The 16553-nt window shown below is 40.3% G+C and overlaps 2 long non-coding RNA genes and 1 pseudogene across 14 annotated transcripts in view; 2 read left to right on the top strand and 1 right to left on the bottom strand.

Annotated features, from left to right (window-relative positions):
• LOC149429009 (uncharacterized) overlaps positions 1 to 16553 on the bottom strand; it is a 645951-nt gene that overhangs the window by 491058 nt on the left and 138340 nt on the right. The window lies entirely within an intron of this gene.
• LOC149429011 (uncharacterized) lies at positions 542 to 5772 on the top strand. The gene is made up of 2 exons (XR_016310648.1): positions 542 to 635; positions 5287 to 5772. It is a non-coding gene; the product is annotated as an uncharacterized LOC149429011 (long non-coding RNA).
• On the top strand, positions 9229 to 14987 carry LOC149429010 (uncharacterized; annotated as a pseudogene).

The raw sequence follows: 16553 nt of genomic DNA, 5'->3' as shown, positions 1-16553 counted from the left end.
ATAAGCATAAGTTAGTATACATTTCACCTTTTACATTAAAAATTAAGTTTACTCTCCTGAGATAACAAGACAGGGAAGCAGAAATTCCAGATTTTGTGTAATGCAAGCCACACACAGGTCGAATTCTGTAAGAATTTTCTTTCGAAAATTGGAACGAAGAATTTTCATTCGAATTTCGCACCATTAGTTTCTAATCATTGATGGAAGAATCATGCGAGAAACTTAATCGAAAAAGAAGCATGAGCTGTGGCCTGGAAAGAAAAGAAGATTCCCAGCCACGAAAATTCTTTTCTTTAGCAACTTGAGGTGAAATTGAAGGCTTGGTTGGTCAAATTTCAAAATCACTGGTGGCACCATTGGATTACAAAATGCACAAAATTTCCGATTTTCTAAAGAAGGTGCAGAATTTCATTGCTGGTTTCAGTGTTGAAGATGAATTTCTTTTTTTTATCTCATGCTGTATATATGTGTTGCAACACTGTCTGTCTGACACACCCCTCACACTTGTCATCTGTTGTCTATGCAGATTTAAAAATGTGATCTTTGAAATATCTCCTATGGAAGAAGTTGGTGATTTTGAAGTGAAAGCCAAGTTCATGGGTGTTCAAATGGAAACATATATGTTGCATTATCAGGTAATCTCATTGGAGTTTTGTTAACCCATTATCTGTACTATTTGCTCATGGTCTGCCAAAAAATGAAAGACTGCACATTTCCAATATAGCAGAGAGATGTCTAGGTTATTATAACTCTGAAGTTACGATTCATGTGCTTACTGAAAAATTAAACCAGACTTAATTGCTTTTTTTTCTTTTTTAAATTAAGTCGCAATACTACTATATAACTTTTATAAAGATAAATTATGATTTATAGAAAGGGGAAGGGACACTTTTCATGCCTTTACTATTCATTACTGCATGCCTGTATGTGTGTAGAGGTAAGAAAGATCATTCATTTGATATGGGCTGCCAAAGCACCATAGCAGACCTTTGTAATGCACATGCAACGGTTTTTTTTTTTTTAATTTGCAGCACACCACAGGACCCTAATAACATTTGTGCACTGTAGCACCTAAAATGTAGGTCTTTTATGCATTGGGAATGTGCATTTCAAATTTAAAATGTGTTTTACCGCAAAGCAAAGATGTGAATCTTTGAAAGTGTTTTTTTTTCTCCTCACAAGAATGACCATTGAAGTGTTTGTGTAGGGGTAGTGTGAAAATATATATTATTTTCTTAAAGTGATTTTAAAGATAAGTTTCTCTATTTTATTTTTAAATCAAAAAACTTGTTATACTTACCTGCTCTGTGCAATGCCTTTGCACAGAGTAGCCCCAACCATCCTCTTCTCAGGTCCCCCGCCGACGCTCCTGGTCCCTCTCTCCTGCCAAGTGCCTGCATGACAGCAGTGAGAGCCGAAGGCTTCCAATGCTTTCTCAGGTGTAGGGAAATATCGGCTGAAGCCTATGCTTCTTTCATCTACTTCTGCCCCCAGGCCCACTTAGGCAGTCCACAAACTCTATTTAAAAAGTTTCAGTATGAAGATGCAGCAAGCACTTTGGGGGGGGGGGTTGATTGTGAACCCCAGGGGTCCTTGGGTAGTTTGTGTCTCAGGAATTCAGGTTCAGAGAATGCCTCTTTCTACTCACAGGCTAATCCTTTTTTCCTGTGGCACCCCCTTCCCCTATATGGTTTTGCTCACTGGAGAGCCACTATTCCTGGGGCTACTGTCTTGCCCTTCAAAACAGTTTGGGCATCATCTGCTGCCACGTCTTCAACAAGAAGGAGTAGGGAGTCCTTTCTGCGTGAAGGAAAATAGTCTGGTTCTTTCACTGCAGCAGGTATCCTCTGAAAAGAACAGAGTATATCCTGATGACTTTGTGAGACCTGTGCACCTGCAGATAGGTCCCCTTCCTTTGACTGATCATCAGCTTCTTAAGAAAGGTTCTTCAGATGCTTTGTTTTGTTCTGCCCTCAATGTATTGCTTTTAGCTGTACTACAAAGATATCTGTCCCTTGCTCCATGATGTCTGATACTTCTCTAGATCTGAAGGATCGGGGGCTTTCCTTTTTTTTTTTTTTTTCTCCTCCATATCTTTATTTAACAATAAAACAGAGTACAGAGATCATACACAACAATGGTAAAAAGAAAAGTATACAGGGATTTCCGTGTACAACATCATAATTATAATGTCCATAATACAAATAGTAGACTTTGTAAAACACAGCAAATAAAATTATGAGCTTATTTAATCCCCCGGCTCAGCAGAAAAATAAAACATGGCACCTGCCCTGGTCTATAACTGGCTTATGAAGCAAGGACTAAGTGAACCGGGCAACGCATATCCGTAATAAAGGAAAAATGGTTCAAAAATCAACTCGCCAGCCAGCTTGCTCAGCAGAGCTGTACAGACTGAAGAGAGGAAATCCGATACCATATGTGCCATGTTACACGTGGCTCTCTGCACTCATTAACATTTTTAAAAATGGGTGGGGGTAAACTCACCTGAACAGCGTGGGAAAGGATACAATAGCGTGGGAAAGGATAGATGCCGTGCTCTTACTTTCGGGTCCCATAAGACAAGTTGTGTTCTGCTAACATTACAGGGTTTAGATCCAAGTTTAGTAGGGCTGAATAATCAGAGCAGACATTTTTTTCAAACATGTATCTCTTGTGCTCTCTGTTGCAACCAAGTCTTCCATTTCATTGATTTCCCTGATTTTTGCTAGCCATACAACATTCAAGGAGGCATACCATTGTTTCCTTGGGAGCTTTCATAGATCCAGCGCTTGAGGTCAGGGATAGACAAGGCAGTTTCTCAACAGGATCCTCTGAAATGTAACAACAGCACCTGTGCATGCCAGGGAGCATGTATGAGCGCCAGTGGTCCCCTTCTCACCAGTATATGGGGCTATGCTTTCGATTCCATTTCCTGCCTACCCTTGTGGGGGGTGCCTTCTCTTCAGTCAAACCCTTGAGTCACATTGACTTTGTGGAATCTATCCCTTGGATTCTCTGGTCTCACTCTTTTTCACACCCGATGGCTGTTTGTTTTTGCTGCTCAAGTTTTCCCTGGTAAGTGTCACATAGCCAGTTTGGTTGTCTAGCCAGACCTCCTCTTTAATGCTTGACTTTGTGTCGTTTTGATTCTAGACAGCTTAGTCCTTCCCATGAAGATTGGCTAGTCTTTCTCACCTGGACCTGGTTTGTCCTAATTACTTCTTGGGACTTTTTCCTTCCAGGGTTTGTCCCCATTTTCTGTTGATCACATCCAGTTGTGTTTTTATTTTCTTTTGTTACTATAGTTGTTCCATCTGTTTTAGTGGGTAGTGGTTGATCAGCTTTTAGATCCATGTTTAGCATTCCTTTCTGTTTGGTGCAACTCTCTGGCAGTGATCTCCAAACTGTGGCCCTTTGCTTGCCTTTATCTGGCCCTTGGGGCACTATTCCACCAACTGAAACCAATGATGGAGCACCATTCCCCCTACTGACACCATCAATGGGGCACTGTTCTTTTTGTTATCAACAATGTGGCACTATTCCTCCTATTAACCACTTGTCCTCCAGAGGATTTACCCCACTTAATGACCAGGCCTCTTTTTGCTACTCGGCGCTGCACTAATTCAACTGATAATTGCGCGGTCATGCAATGCTGCACCCAAACAAAATTTACGTCCTATTTTTCACACAAATAGAGCTTTCTTTCGGTGGTATTTGATCACCTGTGCGCTTTTTATCTTTCACGCTATAAACAAAAAAAGACCAACAATTTTGAAGAAAAACTATATTTTTTACTTTCAGCTATAAAAAATATATAGTAAACTCAAAGTTAGTTATAAATTTAAGCCAAAATGTATTCTTCTACATGTTTTTGGTAAAAAAAAATCCCAATGAGTGTATATTGATTGCTTTGTGTGAAAGTTATAGCGTCTACAAACTATGGTATAGATACTGCAATTTACGCCATTTTTTTGCTATACAGCGCTGCGCTAGTTTAACGGACAATTGTGCGGTCATGCAATCGATACATAAATGAAATTTATGTCCTTTTTTTCACACAAATAGAGCTTTCTTTCGGTGGTATTTGATCGCCTGTGCGGGTTTTTATTTTTTGCGCTATAAAAAAAAAAAAGCTGACAATTTTGAGAAAAAAAAACAATATTCTAGAGTTACTGCAGCCCTGCTCTCTGTCAGTGATTGCCACTAATCGGCGGGACACAGCCGGTAACTGACACCCGTGGCCGTGATCGGCGGGACAGGTAGGGCGGTGGCGCGCCCCCTACCTGTTTTGCAAACACGTTTTAAAACGTGGTTTTGCCCAGCCATGCCGCCCTGCCAACGTATTTCTACAGTGGCTGGGCGGCATGTGGTTAAAGCCAATGATAGGGCACTGTTGCCAGGGCATTTTCTACTCCCACTGGCCACAGTCCAGCACCCCTAAAGGCGGAAGGACAGCAACCTGGCCCTTTGCTTAAAAAGTTTGGAGACCCCTGGTCTTGAGCATCAGGCTGATTCTGTGTCCTTCCTTGGTTGTCTGGCAGGTTACTCTATCGGGTAAGAGGCTTAGCCTAATCAAGTGTCAGATGTTGGTCCTTCAAGCATCTCTTCCCCAGTCCTGTTGGGCTTGTTAGAGGTTGTTCCTCTGTAGCACACCACATTTGGGTGTCCCAGCAGCATCTAAATTGTGTGTCTCTCAATGGGCAAGAAAAGAAGTAGGAATGCAGAGTATCTAGCAGCCAATTGAGGGACACAGGTCCTACCATTCTGTGTTAATGTTCAGGTACTGCTTGCTACCATCTGAGGCATGCTTTTGTAGATGAAGGGTTATCATGAGGTTGGTTTACAATTTGTTGGTTTTCCAATGTTTAATCTTCCTGCGGATAATAGTAGAACCTGACAGCATCTGAATTTCTGTGTTCATCAATCAATTCCAAGAAATAGATTTTAGCAGTTTGCAAAAAGATCATATTAACAAGAGAAGAGAACAGAAATGTAGAACTGAAGGGTTTTTTTTTTTATATATATATAGTTTGCAGAGATTTCCACACCATTCTACCAGTGGGCTCAACTATTGCTAGTTTTGTTACTGACAATGATACCCTGTAACATAGCTCAATGAATGTGCCAGTACGTGTCCAGATCATCCATGTAAAGGTCTGCGTGTGTATCCTAAATTTGTATGAAAACAAGACATGTATTATGTGTTCTCCAATCAACTTTGCAGATTGAATGCAGGCTTTTATACCAAGTGTTCACCTTCCTGATTTTCCCCATTTGCACTTTCAGGACCTTCTCCAGCTGCAGTATGAGGGTGTTGCGGTTATGAAGATGATTGACCGAGCAAAGGTCAATGTAAACCTTCTCATCTTCCTTCTAAACAAGAAGTTCTATGGAAAGTAAAGTCAGAAGAGCCTTCAGAGCTGGTGGCGCTAGTGGAAGAGGCACCACATTGCCTTCCTGTCATCAATAAAGACACAATGGCTGCAAAACTGCGCAAAATGCTTTTGTACACATTAGGAGCTGTATGCCTACACTCTGCCAGGACTGTATTTTACTCTGTGATGCCATCTGTGGTGACTACAGTGTTAATGAAAATTTCTCTTGGAGGTAACTTAGAATAGAAGAGGACTGTTCTAGCAGAGTCGCAATAACTGCATATTTAGATACATATTATAAAATGTATTGTTTAATGTAGTTTACAGTGATTGTTCTAGTATCTTCCAGGGTCACTATTTGTTGACTGTTTTTAAACATGGAATTGTATGATCCATATTGAATAGTGCAGGCACTTTTTTGCTTTATGGGCTGTGATGTTCTAGGCACAGATATTTTTATACCTAAGGTATCCATATACAGTAGCCTATTTATACATAATCCTTTTTTTTTTCTGTTTAGCCTGTGCTCCCACTGTTCTCAAACGTCTAGTCATTGGCTACTGTTAAACATCAGCTTTTGCTTTTTCTGGTGTAGGCCAAATTGTCATGTAAACTCAGTTGTCAAAACTCTTAGCCAGACGATGGTTTATTTTATTCATGTTCCTTTTCAACACAATGATGATGATTGCACTATTCCTTGTAATGGAATATATCCAGTTCTAAGGATTTCCTTTGGCTACCTGTACCTCATATACTAATTTGTGTTCTATGAAAGTGTTGCCAAACTGGAATGTAACTCCAGGCAATGTTCTTTCTGAAAGCTGAACTGGTGCATGTTTTCATTTTGGTTTACCTTCAATGCATTCCTTACTTTCCTGCCCCCTAACCACAAATGCAAAAAAAAAAATGGAATTTTGTGCAGAGTGGCCACCCTGGAGTAGTAAAACTGCTATAGGGTGGCTGGGAAGTGGTTATTCCTTTTTTTTTTTTTTTTTTTTTAAAATACACCACTTAGAATTCTCATTTTACCCTACAATGAAAGGTGCAATTAGGTTGGTTAAACCCCAGTGTGGTTGTATGAGTGCATGTAACTACAAACGTGGTTGTAAGCTCAGCTGGAACAGCGGTTAACTAGGTGGCAAGCCACTGATCTGCGGTGCCTTGAAAAAGTATTTTTACCCCTTGAAATTTTCCACATAATTTTCATCATGACCAAAAACGAAATGTATTTTTCACATAAAATCCCAATAAAATACATTTAAGTTTTTGGCTGTAAAATGACACAAATGTGGAAAATTTCAAGGGGAATGAAGACTTTTTCAAGGCACTGTATGTAAAATGTTTTAGAATACACTGATAATATAAACAAAAGGAAATAATAGAATTTTTCTAATTAAGTGAATGTGACTTTTTCATTATAAACCTTCCCACTTGCATCTTTTGTATTTTACCTGGATCAGATGTGCATTGATTGTGTAGCTTCATGGTGTCATTTGTTGCCACATATGCACACACTATAGTAGAGTTAGTGCCGGTTCACATACAGTTGTGTTCAAAATAATAGCAGTCAGACATCACTAACCTGATCAATCACTGTTTTTGGTAGAAATGATATTTCTACATGGCAAATAATTTACTAGCAGGTGTAGTAGAGTAATAGAAATCCAACAGACCCAACAGTCATGACATGCATGCTGCTGATTCTGTGTAACTGAATCACTAATTGAAAGGGGCATTTTCAAAATAATAGCAGTGTGGAGTTCTATTAGTGAGGTCATTCATTCTTTGAAAAACAGGTGGCAGTTATTGCCCTTATTTAAGGAAGGAAGGCAGCAAATGTACATGCTGGTTACAGTGCATTTCTCTCTGAAATTCTGAGGAAAATGGGTCGTTCCAGACATTTTCCTTGATTAAAAAGTTGATTGGAGAGGGGAAAACATATAAAGAAGTGCAGAAAATGATAGGCTGCTCAGCTAAAATGATCGCAAATGCTTTAAAATGGCAACCAAAACCTGAAAGTCGTGGAAGAAAGCAAAAAACTACCATTCAAATGGATAGAATAGTCAAAATGGCAAGGACTCAGCCAACAATCAGCTCCAGGAAGATCAAAGAAGGTCTAAAGTTACCTGTGAGTACTGTTACAATTAGAAGACGCCTATGTGAAGCCAAGCTATCTGCAAGAAGCCCCTGCAAAGTCCCACTGTTGAAAAAAAAGACGCGCTGAAGAGGCTACAATTTGCCAAAGAGCACATTGACTGGCCTAAAGAGAAATGGCGCAACATTTTGTGGACTAATGAAAGTAAGATTGTTCTTTTTGGGTCTAGTGGCCGGAGACAGTTTGTCAGACGACCCCCAAACACTGAATTCAAGCCACAGTACACTGTGAAGAGAGTGAAGCATGGTGGTGCAAGCATCATGATATGGGGATGTTTCTCATACTACGGTGTTGGGCCTATTTATCGCATACCAGGGATCATGGATCAGTTTGAATACATCAGAATACTTGAAGAGGTCATGCTGCCTTATGCTGAAGAGGAAATGCCCTTGAAATGGGTGTTCCAACAAGACAACGACCCCAAACACACCAGTATACGTGCAACATCTTGGTTCCAGACCAACAAGAGTGACGTTATGGAGTGGTCAGCCCAATCCCCGGATCTTAATCCAATAGAAAACTTGTGGGGTGACATTAAAAATGCAGTTTCTGAGGCAAAACCAAGAAATAGAGAAGAACTGTGGAATGTAGTCCAATCATCCTGGGCTGGAATACCTGTTCACAGGTGCCAGAAGTTGGTTGACTCCATGCAACACAGATGTACAGCAGTTCTCAGAAACAGTGTTTATACAACTAAATATTCATTAAGTGATTCAAAGGAAAGCAAAATCGTCAAACATTTTTCATTTTATATAGTGAATGCTTGAGTTTGTAAAGAAGAACACAAACACTGCTATTTTTTTGAACAGTCTAATATTCACTTTTCTTCAATTTTTTTTAGAGGAACAACACAAATTTGATATTTTTCTTCATGTTTTGATTTGGAATAGAATGTGTAGTGTTCCCAATGCATTTGTGTGTATGGAAATAAAAGCTATTAGAAGGATTTTGAGCTTTATTCACTTTTTTCAACACACTGCTATTATTTTGAACACAACTGTATATATGGATTGCATGTGGTTTGAACCGCATCCAATCCGCATGACATGTGAAAAAACATTGCTTCCTATTGTGCCTGTTCACATATGTCCAATGCGGATTCAGTGCGGTGTGGAAAAGTCCGTTCCGATTTCTGAGCAGTGCCTGCAGGTGCAGATTACAGGCTATTACCTTCTGGGGAACCATTTCTAAGCCACAGATGGGCGAATAGGATAAGATCCTGAGCTAATCCTGTCCTGAACCTGATGTAAACCTGACATGAACCGCTGAACAACTACTGTGTCAATTAGCAGTGAAACCTGAGCTTCAATCCGCTCTACACGTGTGAATCAGCTCTAAATCTTGACATTTTTGTGTCAGAATTTTCTGTTGTGTTCAAACATGAGGCATGCAGCCTGGCACTGCACCAAATAGTGCATGGCCTCTGTCTGTAACCTGAAAACTGAACCATCCTGTGAAGAAACTATATATCCCACAGTCCCTGGGTATCTCAGTCTGGTGCTGTGCAAAGGAGACCTACACAGTAATTAGATCTGACACAGACACAAGCAGGCAAACCAAACAACAGATCACCATGCCGAAGGATGTGTTTTATCACATTAGCACTTCCACATTTGTGATACAACAGGAATAAAAAAAACGAGGGCTCTAACATATGAGCCTGAAAGCATGGGCATGCGGACGCCATCCTTAATTTAATAAAAAAGAAAAAAAAAAAAACTTCTCCTCAGGAATAGGTAGGAATTAGGTTAGGGCCCCTTTAAGAAATCTGACAGAGAAAAACGCAAGAAGAGAATAACCACGTGACCTTAGAAAAAGCGGGAAAAATCATGTGACCTGGAACATTCTGGAATTGTTTGGGGCTCATTATATACAGGGCACTTCGTAACAGAATTCTCACAGTTGGTCAGAGTTGGCCAACAGGTTGCAAGGAGCTATAATATTAAGGAGCCGGTTTGTGCTAATTCTGACCATGAAGACCCTCATGAGGCAAGTTTTGGAGCAAGCCAGGAGCAGCGGAGGAGAAGAATGGCTGTGGCGCTGCCTTGATATGGCAGCCGAAGGGGAAGAGGGGAAGGAGCGGGAAGACACAGAACAGGGGTTGGAGAACTCACCGAAGCGCTGTCAGAGGAAGAGCGGCCGAATAGAGCCTGTCACAGAAGAGCGAGTCTCGGCACGGTTCCAGTGGTTGACCAGCATCATCAGCAGGGCAAGAGGAGTCCGGCTGGGCATCGGAAGAAACGGTGGTCGGAAGAGCAAGCCAGCATGAGAGGAGGAAGAGACAGGTTCCTTCGCTGCCAGGAAGAGTAAGTATTCATGGAAGTCGAGCATCCCTCGGAGCTGAAAGTGAGGCTGCGGCCTCCGAAGTGGTTGCTAGGCAACAACCTCAACTGGAGCTGAGTCAGGAAAGCCCGAAGAGAAACGAGCCTGTGCATGCAATACCGACTTTATCCAGTGGTGGCAACAGAGGTCAGCACAGGGATCCAGAAATCGAAACAGCGACATCTTGTGGAAATGATGAGATTAACAGCTTATTAAAAAATATTAGATTTCATTACAACACTTACTAATAATTTAAACAAAAATGTTAATAGTGATAATTTGTTAAAAATAGTAGTCATGCTAATGTGTGGGTTAATAAGGATAGTAATGTTAATATTAATGATAAATTGTCCAGTAATTTAGGTAGCATGAGTATAGAAAAAAATAATACGGGAATGAATATTAATTCGCCAATACCAGAAACATGTTTAAAAGAAGTTTTGCTATGTGAAATATCCCCGCTAGGATATCATTTATCAACGCAATTAAAAGAAAAAATATGGAAAGGAGAATTTGTGGTTATTCTGTCATTGTTACCCTCAGCAAAAGATTTCACAGGCAAAACTGATAGAAAACCCGACGATGAAGACAGGCGTAGACCAATAGCGAGATCATTTCATAATTGGCTGCAAGCTTTTGCAATATATTCTAGCGTGCTAGGGGAAAAACACCCAGAGCATTGCAGTGGTTTATTCCAACATTTGGAACAAGTTTTAGAGGCCTATAAAAATTTTGGAGGATTAGGATGGTATCATTACGACAAATCTTTCCGGCAAAAACTATCTATATATCCATCACTAAAATGGGGTATGAAGAATGTAGGCTTGTGGCTAAACTTAATATTACCTCAAAAACAGACATTTCAAAAACCACAATCTTCCATCACAGTATTCCCTTATATAAAAGGGATATGGTTACGCATTCAATGAAAGTCAATGTAAGTGGGCAGGGTCATGTAGGTACAAAACACGAATGTTCGCATTGTTCAGGCCCACATTCATTTCTTAAAGGTTTCAAAAGAAACATGGCTTTTCAAGGACAAAAGAGAGAATGTATCAAAAGGCAGCACACCAGTGAATTTGGAAAACATGCGTCAAAGTTGGAAATATATCCAAACAAGGAGACAGTTAAGTTTTTAAACGGATGGTTTTTTGAATGGTTTTTGTTACCAATATTTTCAGGTTATGGATGTAATATTGTTGATAATTTAAAGTCGGTAGATCAATTTCACATTGTTAGAAAAAAATTAGAAACAGAAATAAAAGAAGGACGCCTGGCTGGTCCTTTTAACCTCTTCACACTGGCCGAACGCAAATGTGCGGCCTCCCGGCGTCTGGGCCTAGACGCCGAGCGGTCGCATATTTGCATTCTATTAAAAAAGGACATATGTGACGAGAGCGCACACCCTGCCGTGCTCCCAGCACACATGTCCGATACTCACGGAAAGGTCCCGATCTCCTCTTTCGATTGGGACCTTTCCCGATCATGTGACCGCCGCATCACAGCGGTCACATGACCCTGAACCCCGCCTCCCGGCTTCTGAAACTCTTAAAAGGGCCGGGAGGCGCCGGCGCAAAGGGGTTAAGGAACCACCTTTTCATAATTTTAGGATATCGCCACTGGGTAATATTCCTAAATAAGAACCGAATACGTATCGGCTTATTCACCACCTATCATTCCCAAAAGGCTTTTCTTTAAACGACAAAATAGATGAAGGATCAGCATCAGTATCATGTTGCACGTTTGAAGGAGCCATTCATAAAATAAGAAAGTTTGGAAAAGGAGCATTGCTAGCCAAGGCAGATATAAAGGCAGCATTTAGGCTATTACCTATTAACCCAGAAGCATTTAACTCATTGGGTATCCATTATGAAGGTCAACTTTACTACGATAGATGTTTACCAATGGGTTGTTCACTGTCTTGTGCGTATTTCGAAACATTTTCAAAATTCTTACAATGGGCTATTGAAAAAGAATCAGGCCAGAATGGGAGAACTCATTATCTGGATGATTTTTTGTTTATAGGCCCAGCATTTTCGACAATATGTGTAGACATGCTGCAAATGTTCAGTAAGGTAACGCAGCATTTCGGTATACCATTAGCAAATGAAAACGATTTATCCAACCACAAAATTGGAATTTTTAGGAATACTGATAGACACAGAAAAATTTGAATTTCGACTGCCAAGAGGAAAAAATTGACAACAATAAGAGGGTAAAAAAAAGTATTATTAATAGAATTACAGTCATTATTAGGCCTACTGGCATTTGCATCCAGAATAATGCCAGTGGGAAAAATATTTTCGTGTACGCTTTATTTAGCGATTTCGGGTTTAAATCTCCTTTCTCACATGTAAGATTAACCTGTGAATTAAAGGAGGATTTAGTAGTGTGGTTAAAATTTTTTGAGGAATATAAAGGTTGTTCGTTTTTTCAGGATGAATTTATCTTTGCAACGGATTTTGAATTGTTCACTGATTCAGCTGGCTCATTTGGTTTTGCGGAAATATGGAAATCACATTGGAGTTGTGGTAAATGGCCATCAAAATGGATTCGAATGAATGCAACAAAGAACATACCGTATTTTCCGGCATATAAGACGACTTTTTACCCCATGGAAATCTTCTACAAAGTTGGGGGTCGTTTTATATGCCGGGTGTTGTGTTGAATCCATACCGGTACTTCCGAGCTGACGCTTCTGCGCATGTCTTCGGCAGCAGTAGACGATCGCCGATCACCATTCATAGCAGAACTGCATGAAACTTCAACAAGGTCGGATGCAGCAGTTGAGTGCTCGATTGAGCTGGACTGAAACTGTGACATGCAGAAAAGGGATACACATCGGCTAGCAGCAAGATGAGTATGCCCATGAAGATGTGTATCCCTGACGCTTCTGCGCATGTCACAGTTTCAGTCACAATCAATCGAGCACTCAACTGCTGCATCCGACCTTGTTGAATTGACCCCTTCATGGCAATATCTTAATGAAATACGGTAATTAGCTAAGCATTATAATCATAATAATAATGTCTTCACTGTGGCAGTTCTGTGCAAACTACGGTACCGCTCGGATCATCTTGGAGACAGGGAGGGCTGGGCAGGCAGGGAGAGCTGACCCACCCAATCCAAGCAGGCTTTGTATGCAGTGTGCACAAAAAATACATCGCTTGCCGTGATTTGTTGGTTGTTGTATACTGGGTTGGATTGGCGATTCTGAGGGAAGGCAGGGGGAAGCAGGAGCATCTGCACTTCAACCAATTCGAATGTTGGAACAGCGCATCTCTAATGAAGTTTGGTGTGCATCTTATATGTGGTGAAAAAACAGAGTCTATCTGGTGAGCAGATACATGTGGTGGTGAATACAGTACAGCACCAGTATCTGTACCGGTTCATACAGTACAGCACCAGTATCTGTACCGGTTCATACAGTACAGCACCAGTATCTGTACCGGTTCATACAGTACAGCACCAGTATCTGTACCGGTTCATACAGTACAGCACCAGTATCTGTACCGGTTCATACAGTACAGCACCAGTATCTGTACCGGTTCATACAGTACAGCACCAGTATCTGTACCGGTTCATACAGTACAGCACCAGTATCTGTACCGGTTCATACAGTACAGCACCAGTATCTGTACCGGTTCATACAGTACAGCACCAGTATCTGTACCGGTTCATACAGTACAGCACCAGTATCTGTACCGGTTCATACAGTACAGCACCAGTATCTTTACCGGTTCATACAGTACAGCACCAGTACATACAGTACAGTATACAAATGGATAACAGTCAAGACCCCATCATGGCTCCACCAGCAAGAAGAAAGAAATATGAAGCCAGTTTCAAACTTAAAGTTGTAAACTTTGCCATGGAACAGAATAACTGTGCTGCTGCAAGACAATATGGAGTAACAGAAAAGATGGTTCGGGACTGGAAAGCAAATGAAAAAGCATTAAAGTGTATGCCAAGGGGTAAGTGTGCATTAAGAAGAGGCACCCCACATTGGCCAGAACTCGAAAAACATGTAGCAGACATGGTGAATAAGCATCGCCAAAACGGTTATATAGTGACCCGAAATAAAATACGTTTGTTTGCACTTCAGTGGGCCAAATCTAACCCAGATCACAGCAACAGATTTAAGGCCACTGTATCCTGGTGTACTAGATTCTTGGAAAGGCATAATATGACACTTAGGCAAAAGATGAAAATTGCACAAGAATTACCTGCAGATCTTGATGCCAAAGTAAATAGTTTCCATCGATACGTAATACAACAGCGCAATAAACATGGCTATGCGTTAAGTAGTATCGGAAATATGGATGAAACTCCAATGAATTTTGATATGGTTGGAAATAAAGCTGTCCATCCAAAAGGTGAAAAAACAATTTTAATTAAAAACAACAGGACATGAGAAGTCCAGTTTTACAGTGGTACTAGCATGCACAGCTGATGGTGCCAAACTGAGACCAACGATTATTTTTAAAAGGAAAACAATGCCGAAACTCAAGTTCCCTGTTGGTTGTTTTGTACACGTGAATGAAAAAGGCTGGATGGATGAAGAAGGGGTAAAGCTATGGCTTGATAATGTATGGAGCAGGCGACCAGGTGGACTTATTCAAAAACGTAGTCTACTGGTGTGGGATATGTTCAGGGCTCATTTAACTCCCAGCACCAAGCAAAGGCTTGCAAGAATAAACACAGATGCGGCAGTTATTCCTGCAGGATTGACATCGTTGGTACAGCCACTGGATGTGTGCCTAAACAAGCCATTTAAAGATCGCATTTGAGAACAGTGGAATGAGTGGATGGTTAGCGGCGGAAAGTCATTCACAAAAGGAGGAAACATGCGGGCTCCACAGCTGGATGTTTTGTGCAAGTTTGTCATAAAAGCCTGGAATGATATTGATGCAGAAACAGTAATCAAGTCTTTCAAGAAGTGTGGCATATCAAATTCATTAGATGGTATGGAGGATGACTACTTGTGGCAAGATGAAGAGGAAGCCGAAGCTGAGACCACACCATCTGATACGGAATTAGATCCATACGATGACTGCCTTACAAATGTATCACAAGATGTCATTGATGTACTTATGATATCAGATGACAAACAGGAGGATTTTGAAGGCTTTTAAAGGGAAACTGTCACACCAGCAAAACCTTGCAGTTATGATGGGCGTTGCTGACTCGCCAGGAACTTGCTCTCTCTCTATTGTTTGTTATCTTCCTCCTATCATCATCAGTTCCAGTTTGGTTGACTGCTTAGAAAACAAACAGCATGGCAGCTCCCATGGGTTTATTGTCTTATCCTTCCTTTCAGCTTTAGAGTGAATTAGGAAAAGTTTAATCCACTTGCACTGTTTTATGTTTACATGTTTGATGACAAACAGCCTTTGTTTATAAGTGACAGTTTTCCTGCTAGGTATCTGCATGTCATAAGCATTTGAATTAAAATGACCATATTGAAATCAAATCTGATGTTTTTTAATTTTTATTTGGTGTGCGTTGGAAGAGGGGTAGTCTTCCATGGCGAGTATAGCCCAAACCCTATATTTTAACAGGAAAAGTAGGAGGTCTTCTTATACGCCCAGTCGTCTTATACGCCGGAAAATACGGTAGTTTTGCTAGAACTATTTCCTCTAATAGTAGCGTTGGAATTATGGGGAGAGCACTTTTCCAACAAAAGGCTGTTAGTACAGACAGATAATAAAGGGGTTATGTATGCAGTATATTGTTTATCATCTAGGTCAATTTTGGTGGTAAAATTGCTTAGATATTTAGTTTTGAAATGTTTAAAACTTAATATTTGGATTAAAGCAAGATGTGTCCCAGGTAAAGAAAATCAAATAGCTGACGCCTTATCTCGATTCCAGATATCAAGATTCAGACAATTATTTCCAACAGCAGATTTAAAAGGGTTTTGAGTGCCCAGATCACCTGTGCAACCGGATTTAAACGTACTGATAAAGGCCATAAAAAATTCGGTATCCAACAGCACATGGGTTGAATATTCATCTTCATGGAATAAATGGAAGCAGTTTTCCAGAGAATTGGGTTATCAGTTCAATTGCCCATCTGAGAATACAATTCTTTCTTTTTTGTGCTCATTCATGCACATGAATTTTGCTTATAGCCATATAGTTAAAATTCTAGCAGGAGTTTCCTTTTTCCTCAAGTAATTTTCCAGCATGTACATCATTCTTTTCGGTGAAACAAGCGCTCAATGGATATAAAAAACAGCATTATTCTCCAGACACAAGACATCCCATATCTATCGAATTATTAAAAAAGTTATGTAGGATTACCAAAGAAATTTGTTTTTCAGACTCCAAATCTATACTGTTTAACGTGGCATTTATTCTAGCATTTTTTGGAGCATTACGCATATCAGAACTATTGCCCCCAAATAAAAAAAGAAATGTCTGGTCTACTACTACAAAATGTGACGGTTTTGGAAAATGGAATTAGTTTGTTTATTCCATTTTCAAAAACAGATCAGGCTGGAAGAGGAAAATGGATCAATCTTTATACTTACTGTATAATAATAATAATACTTGGGGAGACATGGATATTTGCCCTTTTGTCATGGTAAAAAAGTATTTGAATATTAGACCGGTCAGCCTGGGTCTTTTTCTGGTGCATGCTGATGCATCAGCTGTAAGTAAGTCTCAATTTAATGCCATTTTAAACAGCTTCCCGCC

The sequence above is a fragment of the Staurois parvus genome, unplaced genomic scaffold (assembly GCF_062004578.1).
Source record: "Staurois parvus isolate SC_StPar_1 unplaced genomic scaffold, SC_StPar_1.0 ptg002864l, whole genome shotgun sequence".
Lineage (NCBI taxonomy): Eukaryota > Metazoa > Chordata > Amphibia > Anura > Ranidae > Staurois > Staurois parvus.
Note: the sequence above shows the minus strand (reverse complement) of the source record. Positions and strands in the feature narration are given on the sequence as shown.